The sequence below is a fragment of the Chlorocebus sabaeus genome, chromosome 3 (assembly GCF_047675955.1).
Source record: "Chlorocebus sabaeus isolate Y175 chromosome 3, mChlSab1.0.hap1, whole genome shotgun sequence".
Taxonomy (NCBI): Eukaryota; Metazoa; Chordata; class Mammalia; order Primates; family Cercopithecidae; genus Chlorocebus; species Chlorocebus sabaeus.
In genome coordinates this window covers 71,325,495-71,350,634 of record NC_132906.1, presented here as the reverse complement: position 1 = coordinate 71,350,634, position 25,140 = coordinate 71,325,495, and the positions used below count along the sequence as shown (strand labels likewise).

Below are 25,140 nucleotides of genomic sequence, written 5' to 3'. Positions count from 1 at the left end.
GTAACTTTTCTGTGTTTGGATATGTTTAGATACGTAGTTACAATTGCCTACAGTATTTAACAGAGTAACATGCTGTGCAGCTTTGTAGCTTAGGAGTAATAGGCTAAACCATACAGATATAGCCTAGGTGTGTAGTAGCCTATATTATCTAGGTCTGCATAATTACACTCTATGATGTTTGCACAATGACAAAATCATCTAATGACACACTTTTCAGAATGTGTCTTTGTTGAGTGAATCATGAAGATAAACTGTTCCATACCAGGAGGAGACAAACAGTACACTCAAACATGGAAATTCTTGGGCTCATGAAAATTGGATTCTTAAAAGAGCATTAGATACATTTTTAAGAAATACCAAAATTGAGATTTTGATAACATTTTTCTTTTTGTTGTCCAAAAAATGAATCAATCTTTGAATTTTTTGCCTTACTAAATCAGAAAAGTGAGTATCCTCTGTCTTTGGTAATATCCTGTTAGTTCACAGATTTTGAAATATGTTGAAATACACTCTATAATAGTGGAGAGAGAAACAATGAGATAGCTTTAGGAAAGTCATCCCACAGCTGCCTAAAGATATGGTCTATGCAGATAATGTGCTCAGTTCCCTGGCTCACCATTTGTTTTTATCCTAATGTTTCATGTTCCAGTTGCCTCCTTGCACATTGTGGAAAATGCTGGGTGAAAGAAGTCGTAATAAGGAAAGATATCAATATATAAACCACGTGTTTTTTAATTCATTTATATCTGCATTAACTTCTGATTGAAGAAAAATAATTTGTTGTTCAAAAAGACAGCTTGTAGATAATGGCTATCTATTTGATCACATAGCAATGATGTAGGAACCCAGTGTTCAGTTAATTAGATATTACTCAGGTAAGTAGAAGAGATTAAAAAAACTTAATAAAAATTTATTTACACATACTAATGATTTTTAAGAGAAAATGCTGGGTTTCAGGTCAAATGAGTTATGTATTTAGTGTACATGTATTTAAGATATGTACTAAGAGAAAACAACAACAAAAAAAGAATAGAAGAAACGAAGAAAGAAAGGTTGGAAGGAGAGAGAGGAAAGGATGAAAGAAGTGGTAATGTAACAGAGACAAGTATTTAAAACGATTCACGAATTATTTTATTCAATGAGCATATGCCATAGAATGAAAATGAGATGGGGGATGTTACATGTCTTTGCCTTCATTCAATTTTGTCTCCTGTGTGTCTCACAGTGTGACATTCTCACTTTCCTGAGTGTGAATCCAATATTTAAAGATACAGTGAAAATTATTTTGTTCATGCCCCCTAAATACAAGCTACTTTACAATGGACTCAGCCAAGAAGCTGTGATCTGTTCTGTCACTGGCAGAAAAACCAGGTGTGACAGACTTGTTGGCAGATGTCCCTAAATGTACTTCACGGCTTATTTAAGAGAATGCCAGTGAGTAATATTGATTATAAGAAATTTCTGAGCCGGGCACGCTGGCTCACACCTGTAATCCCAGCACTTCCTAAGGCAGCCTGACTTCTGTCCAAGCAGGAGTTCTGCACAGGTTTCTGAGTTAGTGCTCCTGTTTCATTCTTGCTAACACTGACACAGGGATAGCATGTTTAAAGGCAATATATGCCTGTGCCTACTCCTCTACTTGAAGCTCTTGATTTACTTCACATTGTTGTTACGGTGATGTTTGAACTATTTATTATGACTAACAGATTATTACTGATGTCCTTGAAGCATGATAAATGCCATGTGCATGTTTTTTTTTTAAATAAAATAAATAAAGGTAGTCCTGTCTCTGGACTCTGACCCTCAAATCTAGTCTATTTTATACCTACACTTACGTTTTTTTCCTAAGATGAAATACACTGATTCCACTAGCCTGATCTGTCATGTCTGTAGTATATTTTTCTGCTCTCTTTCAACAAATCTAAGCTTATTTCTCATGTTTTCTGTTATCCACACATCAACTATTGCTAAATAATTTTAAAGCAGTCTACTTTTTTACATCTCCATGAAAATAACACTTAATATTTCCCTAAACTATAGCTCTCGATTATATTCTCTCCTACATAGTTAGAATTGCAATTAGTAAACAAATAGAATTCTACATACGCCTCTATTTGAATATACTTTTATTAGAATTCTACATACGCCTCTATTTGAATACATTTTTATTAGAATTCTATATATGCATCTGTTTGAATGTCCTTTTATTAGAATTCTATATATGATTGGCTATTCTTGGTGTTTTTCAAAATTCAGTTTAAAAGAATGGAATTCATTGCCTTCCAGATTCTCTCCAGATTCATTTGCTCCTTTTTTTCCCGTAATTATTTGCTTATGGTTCCACCAGTATGTACTCTAGAGAAATGGTCATGCATGTGCTGAAGGAGACGTGCACAAGGATTACATAGATACATACATTACAACATGAAGAAGTTGTTGACATATTTACTTTAAAATAAAAACTAATTTTAGAATAATAGAGAGCATTAAAGACATTTAGATAAAATACACAAAGAGACAGATATGTCTTATAGCTACTTAACCTCCTTTCTATATGCCTTAGTAAGGTTTTGAATACAATAAGAAATGCAGGGGATTTGAATCTAGGCAAAATGAAGCCATGGCCCAGGATTCTTCTTTAAAATGTGGCTTCTATCTGGACAGATGGGACACCACTCATTTGACAAAAGATTACTCATATGAGTGGTAGTAGGACAGAAAGAATGTCACATATTTTTTAGGTGTGCATTTGACAAAGCATACAGTCCATTGAAAATTCATAAAACCTACCTTATGGTGATTTCTTTTAACCACGTGATGCTTATGGCATTAAAATATAGTTGTTAAAAGCGCATGGATGACACTTTTAATGTTCATGAGGGTTGTTGATTTCTAAAATTAAATAGTTATAATAAATATGCGGGCTTATGCGAGTTAGCAGATTTGATTGCGTTACCATGATTAAATGGTTTCTTCAGGGAAATACTGTTGAATATTTTTGTTCGTGTTAATTTGTAGACCTGTAACTTGGAAACACCTTAAAGTACATATTAGAAAACTCTGGCCATATTGTAAAAATTAAAGTAGCATACAAATGTCAAATATTGTAATTTTTAATATTGAGACATTGAAAATAAAGATAAGTGCATATTGTGTTCGTATTCTAGGAAAATGTGAATAAAAATCAGAGACATTGTATCTTTTTCTAAAAGCACTGATGGGAAAGTCTTGAAATGACAGGTATAGTTTAAGAAATTAAGGGCATTATCAGCTCATTTCTATAGTTGTGTTAATTCAAAGTTCATGGTAGAGCACTAGAGCTTATAAATACACAATGCAATTGGACGCACTGAGAACATTTCTTCATGAGTTATGCAAAGCAGTTTAAAGCAGGTTACCTACCTCAAGCCTGCTGGCCAAAGTTGTTAGAAAAACAGCTTGGGAAGTTTTAAACTTAGAAATAATGAGTTACCCAAAATCCCGAGAATGAAACAGTAAATCGTGGTACAGTGTGCTCTTAATTTTTTCCCCATCAGTTCTTCTATTTAACTCTCTAATAATAAAGCTAGCAATAATTAATTACATTCATTTTATCTAGTTATGAATGAGGGCAGAATGTAATGAAAGTTCAAATATAGCAGAAAAGTAAGGGAGGGGGATATTGTATTTTTTTCCTAATTTGAATTACTCTTTCAGGAAATGACTTTCTTAAAATTTTATTTATTTTAAGAGCTAATTAATGTCACAGATTTATTTGCTAACACAGTTATCTGCTACATAGCCCAATATTGGTAAACACTGGGCTAAATTACTGTAATATTATTGAATCTTAACTAATTTTAACAAAATTATCAATTAAAATTGAAATTAATTTGATCACCATATTCTGTCCACATGAAGGGAGGGAGTAAAAGAGGAAAAGAAGGAAGGGAGACAGGAAGAAAAAGAAGAAAGGAGAAATATACAATTATGATGAAATACATAAAAACATAAAAATACTAGCAGATAAACTAGCTCAAATAAAAACTATCAAGCTGTTTAAATATCACATAAATTCAACTAACTTAGTCAATTAAGTAAGCAATTGAAATAATTACTGATTTTGAATAGTACCTGTATTAGTCCATTTTCATGCTGCTGATAAAGACATACTCGAGACTGTGTAATTTATAAAGAAAAAGAGGTTTAATGAACTCACAGTTCCAGGTTCTGGGGAGGCCTCACAATCATGGTGGAATGTGAAAGGCATGTCTTACATGGCAGCCGGCAAAGAGAGAATGAGAGAGCAGTGAAAGTGGAAACCCCTTATAAAACCATAAGTTCTCATGATACTTATTCACTGCCATGAGAACAGTATGGGTGAAACCACCCCCATGATTCAAGTTTCTCTCACCAGGTCCTTCTCATAACACATGGGAATTCTGAGAACTACAATTCAAGATGAGATTTGGGTGGAGACACAGCCAAATCATAACAGTACCTTTGAAACAGTATTTTATTTTGGTAAAATAAGACATAAGTCCTTTTACATATAATTCTACATAGATGATCCTTATCAATATTAGACGTTCTATAAACATATTAATGAAAGGAATATGCTTTTTATTGAAATCTTGATGAAATTACTGGTTATCACATGCTTTTCTAAAGAGATTGTCAACTATAAAACTATTATGTGATATTAGTTTAATAAATAGGTTTAGTGACACATCATTTAAGTTAAAATGTTTTAATTTCTTTTGGTTCTTAAATGTATTCACATATTGAACAATTATTAACTTTTAAAATAGTTCAAGTATTTGATTTAACAAATAATTTAGAATGTTTTTTCACACTAAAAATCACATTTATAGGCACATATACAATGTATATAATTATCTTAATCAAAAATTAAACTGTAAAATGTTTTTTCCTATTTTATTGTATAGGTTTGTGTATTCACATGTATAGGTAGCTAGATACATAGATGAATAAATACAGATAACAGCTATAGACATATACAGCTAATGATTTGGGAGAACTGATAAAAGTGAGGAATCTAGATGGAGCGGATTTGGATTTAATTCTTGATTTTAAGTCAATAAGGATAAATCATAAACTGTATATACAGTACTTAGCATGCTTGACAATAAGCAATTCATAAATGATAGTTATCACCATAATCATTATTATGTTTAATAATTATTTTGTCCCATGACTAGAATTTCTGTTTAAGAGAAAAAAGTCACAGTTTTGACAGTCACTTAATTTATGAGGTAGTTTGATGTCTGTCATTCAATTTTATATTTATTTCTATATAAAAAAAATTGTTTTACCCAGCACACAAAGCAAAGATGACAGCTGACCTTGGAAGAGAACCAAGAATGCCTTTGTATTCTTAATGCAGTTTCTTTTTACAACATTAAGTGTCTTTCTATTTTGTCAGGAAAATAAAGAAATGAGTGAAAGAGGCATGAAGACTGGGTGTCAGAACTGGTTCTAAAATTTACAACTCTGTAAATCATGATATTTTATGGAGAACAATTTCAATTTCATCATGGTTCAATTGGGATAAATAATACTTTTCCCTATAATTTGCTTAGATTATAAAAAGATGTGATAGTAGTAATTTAGTTTATAATAGTTTGCTAGAGTTTAATTTGCAATTCATATTTATATATATTATTTGAAAGCATACTTCTCCAGGTGTTAATTGTGCTTAAAAGTGAGCTACACAGGAAAAATATATCCATTATAGTGACTAGCTTAAGAGAGGGGGGACGAGTTATAACTGACAGGACAGGTGAAGGCAATCTCTGGACATAAATAGTATTTACTCGGATGTTTGCTTCATAATTATTGGCTAAATTATATGGTTTGATTCCATGCAGTTTTCCACATTCTTATTTCACAATAGAACATTTAAAAGAGTCAAGCAAAAATATATGCAATATAATATTTACTTCTAAGTAATAATCATGTAGCATAACATGCAGTAATCTGCCCTTATTCATGAGTGATGTGCTCCAAGACCCCTAGGGATTGTCTGAAACTGTGGATAGTGCCAAACCCTATAGATGTCATTATTCCCCTACACATGCATACCTATAATAAAGTTTAACTAATACACCAGGCATAATAAGAGATTAACAACAATAACTGACAATAAAATATAACAATTGTAACAATATGCTGTAAAAAATTATGTAAATGTGGTCTCTCTCTCAAAATATCTTGTTTTACTCTACTCACCCTTCTTGTGTTGATGTCAGATGATAAAATGCCTCTGACAGGAGCATGGGATGAGGATGACTAAAGGGAGGGACAGCATGAGATTTTATCATGCTATACAGAGTGACATGAAATTTAAAATTTACATATTAGTTTATTAAACGGGATGAAGGCATGAGAGCATGTAACGAATGCTTAAGCAAATTGGAAGTCACAAAGTTGCTAACTCCAAAGAAAAGTTCAAAATTTCCTGTTTCTAATATGCTAAATCTAGTAATAAATAAAATTACTAGACATAAGTGAGGTCACCATTGTGGCAATCTTGGGAGACACAGATAAAATGTAAATTCTCATTCCTGTAGAATAGGAATTTGGATAAGCACTTTAAGAGCGCTAACCCACAGTTATAGAAAGCTGCCTTTAACCTATAGCATCGATTTATAAATATAAAGATTTCTTTGGATACAAAAACTGATTAGCCCTGGTCTCAGCACAGTCAAAATTTGTCTTAAAAAAAGAGACGTCTGAGTTGTAAGAGCATTCATTCTAGGAGCTAAGAGGGAGAGAAAAGGAAAACCAAACAATTTGATTTTTATATCACCTACTTCTTGGTCTTTCCCATTTCCCAATAAGACAATGCTTTAACTGCTGATTATTGTGTCTACTTAAGTAAACTGTTAACATAAGTTTCCACAAGACTATGATAAACTCTTATCCCAAGATGAAAAGTGATACTGAAAGTGCCCATTTACTTCCATTCAATTTGGGGATTTCAGGCACATTAACACACACGAAGGGGGCAAACATGTTTTCAGCGTAAGGAAGGTGCATATAAGACTGCAAATTGTTACCGTGGGTGGTTGTAAAATCACAAAAGATCAGCCTAGAAATGAGGCGAGCAGAAATATCCTTTCTGTTTCTTGTGATTTATCGGGAGTCTTCTTTAAGGATATCTCTTAAACACCTGTATGAGGTCAAATCTACTATCTTCCAATCTGATAATTTTTGTTGGTACACTGGTACCTTGGAGCCATCTAAAATGCTTAGTTTAAATTTTGGCGTAATATTACTTTAACCTATAGATTCAAACATTACAAAAGATGCTGTTTTGAGGGTATTATTTTAATTTCTCATTTATATAATATATTATTAAGGCAGTGTAATTTAAGAACTACATTGTTAGTGAAATATGTGTACAGACCAAATTTATCTAACAAGATTTTTTAAAAAATACCTCCCTTCAGTCTGTCTATTCAAAGATTGGTAATAATTGATGAAATGCGTGTGGAAATGCATCAACTTGCCCTTTCGCACACCAATCAGAACATACACTCATATTTGTTTTAAATTTCCTGGGTTATATGTGAATATAACATATTTAAATAATTTTATTTGTATCATAAGTATTCAGTTCTTGTTATGTGCAATCTACCTTCCTTTAGTAAAATTAATTACCTAAAATTCCAATCATAGGGTAGTTGGCCAGTCTCATTTTTAAGTGAAAATAAATTAAAAATTCACAGAAAAATTAGAAGAATTTCTTAATTTACTTTTTCTACATAAAACTATACATATTCTCCAGTATTATTTTCAGAATTCATTTAATAGTAATTTATTAGTTTAATTGCAGACCAAGTCTAGGCTGATCAAATGCATGATAAAATGCATCAACGTGCTCTTTTGCACACCAAGCAGAACATAGACTTGTATTTTTTTATTATTCAAAAATGGGGCCAATCTTGTTTTAGGACATTGATCAGCACTTAGACCCTTTTTTGCACACAGGGAGTCCCATGAATTAACTTTGAGTCCCTTTACCTTCCTACCACAACCAGGGGTCCTGCCTATTCCCAAGGAGCCCTTATTTGTTTAACGTATGCTAACAATCTGGTATTTGCATTGTACTGGAAAGATTTATATAGCCAAGGAAGTGCCTAAGTTTAATGAACATATAAATTTCACTGTGAAATTGAGGTAAAATTGGTCGGGCGCGGTGGCTCACGCCTGTAATCTCTGCACTTGGGGAGGCTGAGGCGGGCGGAACACGAGGTCAGCAAATCAAGACCATCCTGGCTAACACGGTGAAACCCCGTCTCTACTACAAATACAAAAAAATGGGCCGGGGCTGATGGTGGGCACCTGTAGTCCCAGCTACTCGGGAGGCTGAGGCAGGAGAATAGCGTGAACCTGGGGGGCGGAGCTTGCAGTGAGCTGAGATGGCGCCACTGCACTCCAGCCTGGGCGACCTAGCAAGACTCCGTCTCAGAAAAAAAAAAGAAGAAGAAGAAAAGAAATTGAGGTACAATTGGCTGAAGGCGGAATTCTTTGGAGGAGGTAAATCATTTGAATTTTCTTTTTTGAAAAAAATTCAAATTTTATTTTAGATACAGGGCATACATGTGCAGATTGTTTACATGGGGATACTGCATGATGCTAAGGTTTGGAGTACAGATCTGGTCACCCTGGTAGTGAGCTTAGTACCTGCTAGGTAGTTCATAAACCCAACTCCCCTCACTCCACCCTCTAGTAATTCACAGTGTCTATTGTTTCTATAGTTATGCCCATATGTTCTGAATGCTTAGCTCTCAGTTATAAATGAGAACATAGGGTATTTAGTTGGGTAGTCCTGTATTAATTTGCTTAGGATTACAGCTCTATCCATGTTGCTGCAAAGGACATAATTTTATTCTTTTTATGGCTGTGTAGTATTCCATGGTTTATATGTACCACATTTTCTTTATCCGACCTACCATTGATGGGCACTTGGGTTAATTCCACGTCTTTGCTATTGTTAATAGCACAGTGATGAACATACAAATGCATGTGTCTTTTAGGTAACATGATTTATTTTTGGGGGGGATGTATATATCTAGTAATGTCATTGCTGGGTTAAACATTAGCCCTGTTTGAAGTTCTTTGAGAAATCTCCAGACTGCAACTTCTGAAATTGAATGACTAATAAAGAACTTGTCAAGCAAAAGAGTTCTGGAGGATGGATTCACTGCTGAATTCTATCAGACACACAAAGAAGAACTGGTACCAATCCTACTAAAACTAATCTAAAAATTGAGCAGAATGAGCTCCTCCCTAATCCATTCTGTAGAGCCAGCATCAGCCTGTTACCAAAATCTGGCAGAGACTCAACAGAAAAAGAAAACTTCAGACCAATATTTCAAATGAACATAGATGCAAAAATCCTCAACAAAACACCAGCAAATCAAATCCAGCAGCATATCAAGAAGTTCATACACCATGATCAAGTAGGTTTTGTCCCTCAGATGCACAGCTGGTTCAACATCCAGGAATCAACAAATGTGATTCACCACATAAACAGAATCAAAAATAGAAACCATAAGATCATCTCAATAGATGCAGAGAAAGCTTTCGATAAGATGCATGATAAAAATTCTCAAAAGACCGGGCATTGAAAATATGCCTCAGGATAATAGGAACAATTTATGACAAACCTACAGCCAACATCATACTGACTGAGCGAAAGTTCGAACTATCCCCTTTGAGAACTGGAACAAGACAAGGATGCCCATGCTCACAACTCCTATTCAACGTAGTTCTAGAAGTCCTAGTCAGAGCAATCAGGCAAGAGAAATAAATAAAAGGCACCAAAATAGGAAAAAAAAAAGAAGTAAAACTACCTTTCTTCATTGATGATATAATTCTAAACCTAGAAAATCCTAAAGACTGCCAAAAGACTCCTAGAATTGATAAACAACTTTAATAAAGTTTTAGGATATAAAATGAATGTATAAAAATCAGTAGCATTTCTATGCACCAAAAATGTCCAGACTGAGTGAAACCAAGAACACAATCACACTTCCAATAACCACAAAAAAGAGAAATACCGAGAAATATATCTAACAAAAGAGGTGAAAGATCTCTACAAGGAGAACTGAAACACACTGCTGAAAGAAATCAGAAATTATACAAATAAATGGAAAAACATTCCACTATTGATTGGAAGAATCAAAATTTTTAAATGGTCATAATGCACAAAGTAATTTATCAATTCAGTGCTATTCCAATCGAACTACCAACATCATTCTTCACAGAATTAGAAAAAATAAATTCTAAAATTTATATAGAAACAAAATAGAGCCCAAACAAAGTAATCCTAAGTGAAAGAGCAAAGCTGAAGGCATCAGACAATCTGTCTTCAAATTATACTATAAGGCTAAATTAACCAAATTGTCATGGTATTGGTACAAAAACAGACCCATAGACTAATGGAACAAAATAGAAAACTCTGAAAGAAAGCCCTACACTTACAATCATCTGATCTTCAACAAGGTCAACAAAGACAAGCAATGGAGAAAGGACACCTCATTTAAAAAAAATGGTGCTGGGATAGATGGCTAGCCATATGCAGCAGATTGAAGCCAGACCCCTACATTTCACCATATATAAAAATTAACTCAAAATGTATTAAAGATTTAAACGTAAGATTTCAAACTATAAAAATCCTGGAAGACAAAAATAGGAAATACTCTTCTCGACATCAAGCTTGGCAAAAGTTTTTTTTTTTTTTTGCTAAGTCCCCAAAAGCAATTGCAGTGAAAACAAAACTAGACTAGTGGGACCTAATTAAATTAAGAGCTCCTTCCCAGCAAAATAAACAATTAATAGAGCAAACAGACAACCTACAGAATGAGAGAAGATATTTGCAAACTATGCCTCTGACAATGGCCTAATATCTAGACTCTCTAGGGAACTTAAATCAGCAAGCAAAAAACAAATAACTCCATTAAAAATGGGCAAAATTTATGAACAGATAATTCTCAAAAGAAGACATACAAATGGCCAACAAACATATAAAAAATGCTCAGCATTACTAATCATCAGAGAAATGCAAATTAAAACCACAATGAGATGCCATCTCACACCCGTCAGAATGGCTATTACTACAAAGTCGAACAACAACAAATGCTGGTGAGGCTGCAGAAGAAAGGAAATGCTTATACACTGTTGGTGGGAAGGAAGTTTCTTAAGTCACTTGAGCTACCTATCTTATTTCATATGTAGGTTCACTGAATTGGGCTGATAACCCCAACTGCATAATTACTTTCTGTACCCAATATTCATTCACAAAATTTTTCTTTCATCTTAGAATTGATACATGGGCTATATTCTGAAAGGTTTGAGGACCATGGTACAAACATGTGGACAAAAGACAAATTTTTATTATAACTACAGTATATTTTAACTTTTAAGAGAAATGTTTTATGTGCCCTTTAAGAAAGCATAATGGGTTGGTTGGTTATTTATTTATTTTGAGACAGGGTCTCATTCTGTTGCCCAGGCTGGAGTGTATTGGCGCAATCTCGGCTTATGGCAACCTCCGTGTCCTGGGTTCAAGTGATTCTCATGCCTCAGCCTCCCGAGCAGCTTACAGGTACCCACAATGACACCTGGCTAATTTTTGTATTTTTGGTAGAGATGGGTTTCACCATGTTGGTCAGGTTGGTCTCGAACTCCTGACCTCAAGTGATTCTCCCACCTTGGCATCCCAAAGTGCTGGGATAACAGGCATGACCCACCGTGCCCAGACGCATAATTGTTTGTTTTACATTATTTACTACTTTTATATTTTTCATATCATGGTGATGACTGTAGAGCTCATCAGAAAGAAAACCCTATTTAAAATTACTACGTGGTGTTTTACTGACAAAGCACAGTTGACTTCTACACACATATGCCCACACCACAGAGAAATATATATTTTACCTTCCAATTTACAATAAAAGAGTAATGAAATATAAATTATAGAATATCTTTAAAACAAAGAATTAGCTAAGATATTTTTCTGTCTTAGCTGTTGCCATTTAATGACTTTTGATGTAATCTATGATTAATGTAGAATTGAACATCTTGTTCTCTTTAAAACTTCTTTATACCAAACCGAATTTCTTGATTGCATTCTATATTTAAAGCTCAGCTATGTATATTGATCAAACTGACCTCACCCAAAATAAAACGGAAATATATGTAATCTGGACATATGATTTTGCTCTTACATTCCACATTAGGTATGTCATTTGTATTTGAAGCACAATATTGACCTCAAATTATGAGTCACTCATTCACAAAATAATACAAAGATATGGCATTCCCCTGTCTCTGGCGCAGCTTTAGAGTTGCCAACCAGCCATATAAGTTAACACAATGAAACAGTATAAATGATATTATCAACTTTTTATTTGTAATTACTTAATTCACATTTTCCAAGGATATAGGTAACAGAAACTTGTGGGCCTTCTGTGATGGATGACTCTCAGTGTAATATTTGATTACTTCAGAGGACATCTCATTATTAGTTGGCTTCATTTCAGAACTTCTTTTAGGATGAGAGGAAAGAAAACATAAAATGCACTGAACAGGAAGATAAAATTGATTTTCAAGAAAAGATAACACTATAAGTCATTCACCTCACATAATCATGACAAGGTTTTAAATACACATCAATCCCTAAAATATTTTAGAGAAAAAAGTGAAATTAGCACTAAATAGAACAATAGTAATTTTTTGAAGAACAAAAATGCAGCAGATAAATGAAATATGATGTTCAAATATAGAATAAACTAAGGTTATTGGTTTAGAGGCAGGGCTGAAAACCATGGCACATAATATGTACAGGGGACTATTTTCACCAGCTTATCCTAAAGTAATTGAAAACTGAATTTATTTTTAAGTAATTACCTAAATAAGAATATATATATTAATATAATATGTAATATTTATATAATAAAGACTAGAAAAACTATTAAAATGTAATCACTGCTCTAAGGGGTAGTTCCACTCTGGAATAGAAACAAAATATCTTTGAAATCAGTTCCCTACCAATAATTTTATTTGTTGTAACAAATTTTTATTTGATTTAAATATTTCAGTTATTGTTTTATGGCAATTCACACATTAGTTTGCATCACTTGCTACCTTTCGTGTGAGCTGATGACATAGGAATGTGAGAAATTCTTCTCAAGGGCATATATTTTTCATAAAAGTAGGTAAACAAAAATGATTTTCTTAGCGTTAAGCAATATCCCATCAAACATTAAAAATTACATGATTTTATTATCCATTACATTTGTGTCACCACTGGATGGATTTATTTATTTATTTATTTTTGACATAATTATAGATTCCCCTTCAGTTGGAAAAACTAATACCGAGAGAAAATCTATATACCTTTCACCCAGTTTCCTACAGTGGTAACCTCTTGCATTGCTGCAGTATATCAAAACCAGAAAATTGACATCGACCTGATCCATCCATTTTACTTAGATTTCACCAGATATACACGCATTCTTGCATGTGTGTGCATGGATATGTGTGTATGTGACCTTAGTTCTATGCAATTTTGTCCCATCTGCAGATTTGTTTTACCATCCCCTCAAGTCAATATACAGGACAGCTGCATCATAAGGATCTCCTTTTGTAACCTTAGCCACTTCTAACCTCTGCTTCCTAATCCCTGGCAATAACTAACCTGCTCTGAATCTCTGTATTTTTATTATTCCATGAATGTAATATAGATGCAATTGTACAGTATGCAACCTTTCAAGATTAGCATTTTCACTCAGAATAATTATTTTAGCATTATCTAAATTGCTATCTCATTTTTACTGCTTTTTATCACTGAGTATTATTTTATAGTATAGATACACCACAGTTTGTTCAACTATTCATGTATTGAAGGATATTGTAATTATTTCCAGTTTTTGGCTATTATGAACAAAGGTGCTTATAAATATTTACTTTCAAGCTTTATGAATATAAGTGTTCATTTTTCTGAATTAAATGCCCCAGAGTACAATTCCCGGAATATATTATAAACAAATGTTTAGTTATGTAAGAAATTGCCACAACCTTTTCCAGGTGACTGGTCTGTTTTACATTCTGACTAGCAATGTCAGCGTGGTCGAGCTAGTTACTTCATATGCTCATGAACATTTGATGTTAATCCTATTTGATTTTCCTCATTCTAAGTGTGTAGTGATATATCCCTATTGCTTTAATTTGCCTTTCCCTAATGGTTAATGATGTTGAACATCTTTTTTTATGTGCTTATTATCAACTGTATGCACTATTTGGAAAATGTCTCTTCATCTATTGCCCATTTTCTAATTGGATGATTTGTTTTTATACTGTTGAGTTTTTAGTGTGTTACATATTTTAGATGAAATACGTCTGTTGGATATATGGATTGAAAATATTTTCTTTCAGTCTATAGCTTAGATTTTCTTTCTCTTCACATGAGTTTTTGCAGAAAAAAAACAATTTTTCATTTTGTGGATGTCCAGTTTATCAATTTTGATTTTATGGATTGTTTTTTTAGTGTTAAGACCAAGAACTCTTCACCTAGTCCTATGTCTTAGCCATAGATGTTTTCTTTACTATTTTATTTTTTCTAAGACGTTTTTGAGATTTGCGTTTTAAATTAGGCTCATGATCCTAGTTTTAGTTGATTTTTTATAAAATATGTGAGTTTTAGGTAAATGTTCTTTTGTAAAAGATTTTGTACTTACGGATATCCAATTACTCCACTACTATGTACTGAAAAGTTTCTCCTTCTTCCATTGGATCATTTTTACACTATTGTCAAAAATCTGTTGGTCTAATTTTTGGAAACTCTTTCTAGATTCTCTGTTCTCATGGTTCTTGCTTCTGTTTCATGGATCTGAGCCTTCTACTTCATGAATACCACTTTCTTTTACAAATTGTACTTTCACAGTAAGGCTTAACATCTGACAGAGCAATTGATACCACTTCTTTTTCAAGATAATTTTAGCTATCCTCTATTCTGTTCTGTTTCATGTAAATTTTTGAATGAACTTCTCTGTGCTTTATAAAGCATCACTGATGTTTTGATGGACAGATATAGGAACCTATAAATTATTTTGGTTTTCCTACTCATTTATACCCTATATTTATATATTTAGGACTGCTTTGGTTTATTTCATCATGATTTTATAATTTAATTTTTAGCCTATAAATACTATATATATTTGCTTAAGTATAGAGCTAACTACTTTCTTTGAAACACTAGTAAATAATGTTGCATTTTTAATTTCAATTTTCACCTGTTTGTTGTAAGCATATAGAAATAAAATTAATTTATATTCATCTATCAATTTATGTAGCAACTGTATTTTTTAATCAATTGTATATGTCTTTATACAATTGCTCTTATATCCTATGACTTAACTCATGTATTCATTCTAGGAGATTGTGTGTGTGTGTGTGTGTGTGCACACACGTGTGTCACCCTTGGGATTTTCTACATAGACAATCATGTCATCTGAAAAAAAAGTTTTATTTCTTTCAATTTGTATGCATTTTTTTTCCTTTTTTTCTCTTCTTACAGTGGAATGATCTTCCAGTATTATGATGAAGAAATGTTGCAAAAGCAAACGCCCTTGCCTTGTTCCCAGTCTTAGAAAAACACCATTTGACCTTCACTATTAAGTATAATGTTAGCTGTGGGTGTTCTGTAGATGGACTACATCAAGTCAAAGAGGTTTCCCTCTATTTCTAATTAAACAAAAAATCATTCTGAATGGATGTGGAAATTTGTACTGTATAAAATGGTAATATTACTCTGATTTTTTTCTTCAGCCAATTTTATGAAGATTTCATCAGTTTTCAAATGTTAAAAAAGTCTTACATGATTTGAATAAAGTTCGTTTGGTCATGGGGTATACTGCTTTTTGCACATTTCTGGATAAGATTTGCTAATATTTTGTTGATGCTTTTATCATCTATATTTACAGATGACATTGTTCTCCAGTTTTTTTTTCTTTTTAAAAATATCATCTTTGTTTAGGTTTGGTATCAGAGTCACAGTAACTTTACAAAATAGTAGGGAAGTGTTCCCTTACAATAGACTATAAAAAAAGGAGGATAGTTAATTATTCTTTATTTGTTTGATAGAATTAAGCAGTGAAATAATCTTACTCTGGCCATTTTTTAAACAGATTTTACTTATAAATTTAACAGCTTCAATAGTTACAGAACTGTTTACATTGTTCATTACATCTTGGCTAAGTTTTGGTAGATTTTAATTTTCAAGAAATTGATCCATTCTTCTGAGTTATTGAAATTATGCATGTAAAGTTACTCCTCATATTCACTTATTATCCTTTTATTAAATGCAGTGTCTACAGTGATATCTCTATTTCATACTTGACATGTTAAATTATGTCTTCTCTTTTTATTGCTGTTCCTGCTAAAGTTTTATAAATTTTATTTTATGTCAGAGAAGCAGTGTTTTTGTTCCTCTGCTGGTTTATTTTTTTTTTCAGTTTCACTGATTTCTGATCAAACATTATTATTTTCCTTTTTTCAGTTTATTTTGCTCTTTTCTTTCTAGTTTCTTGAGGATGAAACTTAGATGATTGATTTGAGAGCTTTTGTGGTTTAAAATGTAAACATTTAATGATATACATTTTCCTCTCAGCACTGTTTTAACTGCATCCCAGTTATTTTGATTTGCTGTATTATTATTTTCATTCAGTCCTATGTATATTATTAAATTTCCTTGGAGACTACCTCTTTGATCCATACATTATTTAGAAATGTATTATTGAATTTCTAATATTTTAGAAAATTTCCAAGGATTTCTGTGTTTTTGAAATCTAGTTTGATTCCATTGTGGTCAGAAAAAAATGCTATAAATTTTTAACTTCTTTAAATTTAGTTATAGTTTTATGGAATATAATATTTTCTATCTTTGATGAATATTTTATGAGCACTAAAAAATTGTTGGCTAATGTGTTCTACATAGATCAATTAGATCCTGTTATTTCATTATGTTGATCATTTATTTCTTGCAGTAGGGTAGAGGCAGAAGTTCAGCTCTCTGCTGATTTCATTGTCACCACAGGAGGTTGATGAAACTAAAGTGTCATCTAGACCTATCTTCCATTTTCTTATTCTACTTTTTTTGTTGCTGGGTAGGGGTAGAGGATCAGCTCCCTCTGGGTAGGGGTAGAGGATTGCAATCAGTTAACTGCAGGGTTGAAAACAAGTGGCGTTCTGACTGGCCCTCAATCCTATAGCCTTGAGTCTTGAGTTCAGTCTTGATGATGCCAACCAGATGAGTTTCAGCTCACTGTTAGTGCCTGCCAACAATATGCAAGGGTACAGCGAAGTGGAGTGGTAATTAGCCCTTGCTTGCAATGCTTTATTAGGTCTCATTGTTATAAAGTGGGGCTGGAGGTAAAACCACCTTTGCAAAAATTATCTCAGTGACAGAAATCTAATCTAACTGACTCCATCTTGCTTTTAACCTCACAAGCTAAATGCCTTTGTTAATTTTAAAACAAAGATGATAGTCGCTTTCCAAAACCAACCACCTTCTTGCTCAGGGACCAAAACCATCTTTGCAAGACTAATGAAAGTTCACAAGAATAGGATTATGGGAGGGCCCTGAATTCTGCTAAAATGTAGGCATAGTAAAATGATAACTGGTCATTGTCCTCTATCTTGCCTTTCTGTAATCACTTACTGCTTGAGAATCACATAGATGGAGGTCACAGGATTTGTAACTTCCTCAATTTCTCCTATAGAAAATGATACTGTTGTCAGAACTTAAATATTGGTATTTGAGGTATTTTTCAGATTTTTGCATTCTGGAAATCAACTGACTCTTTCCAGACCCATGATTCGTACCAGGAAACTGGCTCAACCTGTCTTGGAACCCCCTCTTAGAAACTCTCAGCACATGAAGACCATTTGGACATTGCTATGATTTCATCTCCAACCAATAAGCAACACCCATTTCTTCATTTCCTGCCCACCAAATAATTATTTAAAGTCCTAGCCTCTGAACTTTCCAGGAGAAAGATTTGAGATAAATATCCCATTAATCTGCTTGGCTGGCCTTGTGCTAATTAAACCTGCTTTGGTGCAATACCTGCTGTTCCCAGTGCATTGGATTTTCTGGGCAGTATGCAAGGTTAACTTGGCCTGTTACAGACGTTCATCACATCACTAACTGTATTCCAGTGACACTACCCTGGCATTAAGTTGGAGCACCATTTTCTTCCTCAAGAAGATCAGCCCCCATTCGGTTTGCTAGCACCACACAGTAGGAGAAGCCATCCTGTCTCCTTCTGCCAAGCAACTGGGTGAGGTTAAATATCTACTTTATTCTTGGCACGAAAACCATGAATAGGGTATGATTGTTATGTTGGTGCTTGGCTACAGTTGGATCAGTGTTGCCAAAAAAGGCCTGTGGTGATGCCACCATTTTCCCACATCTCGGCTAAAAAGCAGTGCATAGTAGAGAAATACGGAGCTTTTTTCTCATACTTTTTTTGGAGCTTTTTTGTTTGTTTGTTTGTTTTATGCCTATTGGTTCTAGGACAGAGACCTTTATGATGCTCTGTGTAGGAAAAATGGAAGAGAAAGAGAAAACCTAGGGAATACAACACTGTGTCATTCCTCAAGCTCCTATGTCCTTATGAGGTTTACCTACCTCTTTGAAACTTTCAGTCTTCTTGACTGTATTATTATGCTATGTGCTGGGTCTTCTACTTGTAAGAGAAACCACCTAGGGGAAATGGAGCTAATCTATCTTGGCTAGAAGCAGATGTGTATGGATTGAATTATAATGATTAATTATACTGAATGAAATATTGAAACTAAATGCAAATGATAAAATATTTTTTGAATAAGGGGCTTTAATTTTTTTAAAAATGCTGCAATGTTCCACACATTTTGGAAAAAAAAATCTTTCAAAATTCTAAGCTTATAGTTTTTACATCTTTTCTAGTTTTGCTAAAATAGAAATATTACATGTGGGACTTTGAGAATAATAATTATGCCATTTTCTTCATTAATATTCTTGACATCCACTCATGCTGAGTTTAATGATTACTTTCTAGATTTTAATATCACCTATGTGAACTAATAAGGCATCTACTTAGAGTTTTTGTGTTGACTTAAAGATTTAGGCATTTTATGGTTTATGTATATTAATACTAGATGAATATGCAGTGGGCTTTATTTAAATGTTTCAAAGCTTTTCAAACATTGTAATAATGATTAATAACAAGTTTATATTCTGTTCATATTAGCTTTTCCTATATTCCTTAGGGATTTTAGAAAATATAATTTTAAAGGTAACTGAATTTTAACTTACATATGTACAGTTTTACATACAAATTCAACCAGTGTTTTCATTTGTAATTTAGAATGTGTTGCTTTATTTCTGAGCAGGGAATTCCTAAAACTTCTGTATTTTAAAAACTTATCCAGTATCAGTAAATGAAAACAAGATGTCATCGTTCCATGTAACTCTACTATATATTTATCTTTATGATACAATCAGATTATTTTTTAAATTAAAAAAACAAAAGATGTAAAGATTATAGGTGTCAAAAGTAGTTACTGGCCTTTCCTTTAATGTAATGAGCAGAATTGGAGATGAAATATTAATCCATTTATGCTGATTATCTGCATATAAACAGTTATCTCAAACTCAGGGTCAATTGACAATATTTAAGAATTATTGAAAGAAGCTTTTAAACTGAGATATTTAAAATAATTAAAGTCGATTTCAATCTTCTATGGGGCTTACATGATCCCACTAAATTGAGCTCTTTTAACATCAAGCAATTTAAAGGAAAACAAAAGAGGGAAAATAAAAAGAGATGAGAAACCTTAAATATTTGATGTAGGGAAGAAAGAAAAAAAAGTAACTATTGTTAATTCACTTTATTCAACAATAACTGGGCTCAGGGTAAAATGTTTTCAGATCTGGGATGCCTTCTTATCAAAGACTTTAGCTTGCAGTGGATGTGGTAGGGGTGATTCTTCTTGCATGATATCTGAATTTCTTCAGAATTCCTATTTTCAGTAGCTTATCAACATGGAGAAGAATTCGTGTAGAGTATCATAAGATAACTCAACAATATATCTGTGTTTATGTGTGTGTTTCTGTTTAAGGGGGCAGTAGTTCAATACTGCTTTAAAAATAATACTCCCTGGCCGGGCGCGGTGGCTCTCGCCTGTAATCCCAGCACTTTGGGAGGCCCAAACGAGGGGATCACGAGGTCAGGATATCAAGACCATCCTGGCTAACATGGTGAAACCCCGTCTCTACTAAAAATACAAAAAATAAGCTGGGCGTGGTGACAGGCGCCTGTTGTCCCAGCAACTTGGGAGGTTGAGGCAGGAGAATGGCGTGACCCCGGGAGGCGGAGCTTGCAGTGAGCGGAGATCCCGCCACTGCACTCCTGCCTGGGCGACAGAGCGAGAATCTGTCTCAAACAAACAAACAAACAAACAAACAAACAAAAAAACCTCCCAAAATTTTCCCCAGGAAAGTAGGACCTAAATTCCACAGAACTCTCTCCCCAGTGATGTTCACATTTGCAGTGAGAACTTTCTTGTCCTCCTATTCTTCACATAGAATCCTAGTCGTCATTATTACAGGAACATCTGCCTTATCGTATTTGGGGTAACAGGATTTTCTAATTCTAGGTATAGAATTATGAACAAATCTTATTCTTTGTATAAACCTTATTTTCTTAAATTACCTGTATTTAAAATTTTTTAAATATACTTTGGCTTTTTTTCCATTACAAAGGTAAAATAGTCCTAAGTAGTATTTAGTTGGGAAGTCCCATGTTTATGCTAAATTTGCTTACTTTTGTTATTTTCTCAAAATATTTTCTTGAAAAAATTATTAATAGATTTTTCTAAAGGTAATTTAAAAAATGAATTGACATTTAAATAACATAGTTAATTACATTTAGTTACCTATCATTTAAGCAATGGAATCCTAATTCAGTGGTTATTTAACTTCTATTTCACATAAGACATATCTCTCAAATAAATATTCAAATTATTTTCGACTTTTGTTGGACATAAAGTCTCACTATGTTTCACTCCTGGGTTCAAGCAATCCTCCCACCTCAGCCCCCTGATTAGCTGGGACTTCAGGCACATACCATTGTATCCAGCAAATTTTCAATTTATTAAAAGCTTAATTACATTTTGTGATCATCAAGATTAAACAAACATTTTAGATTATTGCATATAAGCATCTCTCTTTCTCACTCTTCACATATACACACAATAAAAATGAACTACAGTTGTGGTTACTCACTCTATTTTAGATACTTACATCTTTCCTTTGTCAATAATTATATTTAATATATTTATATATGCTATTTGTTATAAAAAGTAAATATTAACTAATTTTAAATAGTTTTAAAATATAGTATCTACTACAAATGAATTCTATATCACTCATAAGCTAACATTGTTGCTGGAATTAATTTTATTATTTACTCATATTTATAAAACTCAATAGCTTTTCCTTCTATTTCAGACAAATTATACCTATTTTTCTCAATAACACATGGCTACAGTGAAAGACTTCCATTTATTGGTAAGTTTTATCCTTAACTGATGAATGCCCCATAATAATAGTAGACATGGTAAAGAAGAAAGAAATTATTTATATAACTTTTTGTGAAAGCTCATGATTTAGAGACTAATACAGTGGAGCTTATTGTGCAACTTACTGTGAAATTTCATGATTTATTATGCAGTTCTTAGGAGCTTATTGAGTGTCCTTATTGTCACACTTCATGATTTACTGAGTAATACAGAAGAGCTTATCACATAACTTGATAGTGAAATTCTGATTTACTGTGAAATAGTTGTTCCAATATGTTTCTACAATGGGAAGAGTTTATCTAATGTTTTCTAATTACAGACAAGCCTCATCAGACACTTCGTTTTCAAAGCAAGTAATATCTATAAGAAAGCTTTGAATGCATCTTTTACAATAGGAAAATTTCTCCCTTCAAAATGATCATTTATCCTAATTTCTGAAGCATTTAAGTCTGGGAATTGGCCCCAAGAAAATGAAAGGCCATTTCTACTTTACTTCATAATGTACCATGATGACACAGCAGTTGATGATAGTTATTTTTCAAGAGACTAAAGTTAAATTTTTCTAAAAATGATAAAGTCACTACACTTGAATGAATTAAACGTCTCGAATTATTTTTGTAATACCTGGCTTAACTGTTTCTCTCTTTCACTTATCATTAAGCAAAGCCTTAATGGAGAAATTTTATAATTTGATAGCATGCAAAATTGTAAATTTATAAATTACCACTAAAACTGTAATGCTTTCATAATATGTTTATGCTAATTTTTGCTCAAATATATGAGGAAATTCTATAACATTCAATGTTTTACTAATTTTTAAACTCTTTTTTTGTTCATTTTTATTTCTTAAACTTTATATAAGCTTAATAATAGTTAAATATGTGTAATGCAAATAAGTAACTTAACTCTTGAGAGAATATATGACTTTGATGTTTAATTTCACTTATCTGAAAACTAAATTGTGCAAGCAAATTAGGATTATTTCTTTTAATTTCATTTAATCTATGCATATATTTTGATATAGAAGATGTTAAATGTGGATTGTACGCAGTTACAAGAATCAATACTCTATATGCCCAAATATAATTTCACTCATATACCCCAGGGAGCATGAAATACACAGAATTGTTTTTAACCATTAGCATGTCTACAATTTGAAAATTTTGGATCTCTTGACATTAGGGAGAAAAGAGAAAGAGATAGAGGGTGGGACACAAATCTTTGGGGAAATTTTATAGCTAGGAACAAAAGAAGGAAAAGTAGTAACTGAGCAAAATGGAAAAAGAATAGTTATAGAGCTAAATACAGAATCTGAGGACACAGTGCATTTTTGGATACAGTGCATTTTTTCACCTTAAACTTAGTCAGTTTTGAATCCTCTGGTAAGGCTTATTATTTTCCTGGCAGCCAGTAGGCAATTTGATGCAAAGCTAAAAAGCTGTTATAAAATAGGGTTGATTGACAGATAATGTGAAGGAAAAAATCATATTCAAACAAATAGCTTTACTAAAATATAATGAAATATATTCCCTCAAAATTGAGTTGGTAAAGACAAAGTAATTTCATAAGATGTAGATCCTATTAGATAATAATAGTACAAAAACTACAGAAGTAGACTATGCATAAAAATAGTTAATTTATTAAGAGAGTAGAAATTTTCATTTACTTTTATGAAATTAAAGACAAGGCAACAGAATCTTAACTAGGAAAACTAAAGGGAACTATATTAAAAGAAGAAAACTACAATTCTTTGAAAAGCATTGTGTTGTAACAGGACAATCAAGAAATATGATGGCAGGAAGTGGAACCAAATACTGACTCCACAACACATCTTTCATCTCTTATGAATTGATGAATCCCTAATGAGAATGTATTTGTGGATATAACTCAGTCACACCATCTATTATATTTAGTAATCATTTCAGTAACAAATGCTTATCAAATTCACTTCAAATATATAGATGATTATTGTTCTAAAACTTTACGTTTGTGTATGATGTACCAATGAACAGAAACCTCCACTTCAACACACACACACACACACACACACACACACACTAGCACACTCTTTCTTTCTTTTCTTTTTCTTTTTGTTTTTGAGACGGCATCTTGCTCTGTCACCCAGGCTGGAGTGCCGTGGCACAGTCTCACTGCCGGCCTCTGCCTCCCAGGTTCCAGTGGTTCTCCTGCCTCAGCATCCTGGATAGCTGGGATTACATGTGTCCACCACCACACCCGGCTAATTTTTGTATTTTTAGTAGAGAGGGGGTTTCACCATATTGGTCAGGCTGGTCTCGAACTCCTGACCTCAGGCAGTCCGCCTGCCTCGGCCTCCCAAAATGCTGGGATTACAGGCGTGAGCCACCGCACCTGGCCCACACTTTAACGTAGACTTTTTCTTTCTTTTTTTCTTTTTCTGAGATGGAGTCTAGCTCTGTGGCCCAGGCTGGAGTGCAATGGCACGATCTCGGCTCACTGCAACCTTTACCTCCCGGGTTCAAGTGATTTTCCTGTCTTAGCCTCCCGAGTAGCTGGGATTACAGGCGCCCGCCATCACATCCTGCTAATTTGTGTATTTTTAGTAGAGACGGGGTTTCACCATGTTGGCCAGGCTGGTCTCGAATGCCTGACCTCAGTTGATCCGCCGGCCTCGGCCTCCCAAATTGCTGGCATTACAGGAATGAGTCACCATGCCTGACCCACATAGCCATTTAAACAATTTATCAAAAAGTAACATTTAAAATTTGTACTTTGTTATTTGAAATTCACAACCTTAGTCAAGTAATAAAGCAGGGTTGAATGGACACTATTCACTCGGCTTCATATCTCTACACTCCCTAAAGATCACTTTTTGGCCTCTGGCTGAGATCAAGAGCACTACCTGAAGATGAAAGATGCCAGGAGCTGATTTGCAGAGCCTCTCCCTACACATTTTGTTGTATTGAATTTGTTTCATTTTATTCTCTCATCTTTCATGGAATGTTACAATTACCTAAATTATAGACTAATACAGAAGTTTTTGAGCAAAAAAGTGTATGTGCTGTGAAGGTCCACATTTTAAACGATCCTAAAACGTAATTGTTTTAGAACGGGCACTTGTCCGGGTCCCACTGAATGACTCATTTTACGGCATCACATTCAATATGGATTCTATCAAAGGAAAACCAACTCATTCTCAAGATGAAATTCATCCTTTGCATATTATGTACCAATGACATCACTCATTCAGTGCCAATTATGGAAAAATAGGTTTCAACATAGAGTGGCTTGTACTGTTTATTTAATAAAACTTTCAGAATGTGTTTCCTTTATAATTTCCAATTATTGTAAGTGTTAAAGTAAGTCCTGCAATAGTCTTTATAACACAAGAAAAGGCTTCAAGGGAATCATATACTCAATAGTACTTGAGTGGGGTATTGAAAAAATAATGCCATTATTGCAATAGCAAACATCATCGACTATATAAATACCTTCTTGTCTCATTTGAAATATGCACAGGGCTTT

At 33.3% G+C, this 25,140-nt stretch overlaps 2 long non-coding RNA genes across 2 annotated transcripts in view; one reads left to right on the top strand and one right to left on the bottom strand.

The window, feature by feature from the left end:
- The window catches only part of LOC140711466 (uncharacterized), a 113,046-nt gene that overhangs the window by 43,438 nt on the left and 44,468 nt on the right, over positions 1 to 25,140 (bottom strand). The window lies entirely within an intron of this gene.
- On the top strand, positions 2,600 to 24,954 carry LOC119627553 (uncharacterized). Its single transcript, XR_005243740.2, has 5 exons — positions 2,600 to 2,741; positions 19,324 to 19,349; positions 20,176 to 20,314; positions 21,566 to 21,625; positions 24,480 to 24,954. It is a non-coding gene; the product is annotated as an uncharacterized lncRNA (long non-coding RNA).